Genomic DNA, 1,479 nt, shown 5'->3' with positions numbered 1-1,479 from the left:
CAGACAAAGCTCCTTACATTCAATTAAGAGTAGCGTGAGCTTCTCATCACAGACACTATTCAGGGTAGACGGTCTAGGTGTGGAACAAGCTATTTAGTGGTGGAGTTAAGAGTGTTTAGGGGCTACCATTTCATTGTAGAGGATGCAGGATATCACACAAAATGGCAAGAGAGAATATACCCATTGACATACCATTCGATTGTGGAGGATTCGATCCTAAAGTGCTACATCGACATACCATTCGATTGTGGTAGTGTGCACATTAGGTTAATTGGTGTGCGTATACACGTAGTATCAATTTGGCGCCGCGGCCTGGGAGTAAAAGGGGGAAGCCCTAGGTAAAATCCCAAAATATTTTGAAACTTCCTTCAAAATCTCTGCCGCTGGAACAGGCACTCGGGTTGCTCCGCTCGACTGTTCTGCGTGAATAACTTCAAATTACACTCTTTTTCTCCTCTTTTCCTCCAGCTGGTCTATCTCTCATCCAATGCAACTCCAGACCTGAAATGACTCAGAAGGACTAAAAATATAATGTGCCAAAAACACAATATATCATAAAACAAATCTGTATACATGTGCCGGACATCGCTTGTATAACATGGTGTTCTGATACAAATGTTTACAATTGAACATCTAACTTCTGAGATTTTTGAAACTAAAAATGTCGATCCTGAACTACGTTTTTGTTTTTGAGTGATCCCTACGTCTCAACAACAAGATCCAACAATTCAATATATCATGTTGTAGCTCTACAAATTCACAAGTTTGAGAAAATAAAACCATTCTCTAAATAGTGTTTCTCTTTCAGGAAATCTTTTCGAGTCTTCGTCTTTAGTAAACCACTCGATGTCCTCCACTTATCCTTTAATGAACCACAACCAGACGAAATGCATTTCAATTCTGCAACAGGAGATATCTCAAGGGCTATCTTGAAAGTGACTCAAAGCAAAGATATGTCACTCATAGAGAACAAGTGGTTCAACCGTCGTATTAGCCTAGTGATTGTCCTGATCCAGATACCGCTGATCTTTCATCTAACCGCCTCAGTGTCAGTAGCTTCTGGGGACTGTTTGCTACGTAGCGACCGAGTTCGAGCCAAGGCTCAGTCGCTACGTAGCGACCGAACGTCCATTCCGCTCGGTCGCTACGTAGCGACCGAGCTCGAACCGAAGATCGGTCGCTACGTAGTGATCGAGCGCTTGGTCGCTCATAGCGACCGAGCTCTTCCGAAACGTCGATACCACATAGTCCATGCGTTCTCGTCTATCCTTCGATGCTATCTCCCGAAGACCGTAGCGAACCCATTTCACGATTCCCCGCCATTCTAAGTTATCGATCAAACATTACCGTAAAAACCTCGGAAAGTTCGTTCTTTATCGAAAGAAGCCGTAAGAAACGCTTCGAGTCAGAAAACGGCCCAAAGGGACCTAAGACATGACTCGAGACCCAAATTACGCTTTCTTAACCAACAGCCCGTAA

This window comes from Brassica oleracea, chromosome C4, assembly GCF_000695525.1.
Source record: "Brassica oleracea var. oleracea cultivar TO1000 chromosome C4, BOL, whole genome shotgun sequence".
In the NCBI taxonomy this organism is placed as follows: Eukaryota; Viridiplantae; Streptophyta; class Magnoliopsida; order Brassicales; family Brassicaceae; genus Brassica; species Brassica oleracea.
The sequence above is the reverse complement of the archived record's forward strand: the minus strand, read 5'-3'. Positions refer to the sequence as shown.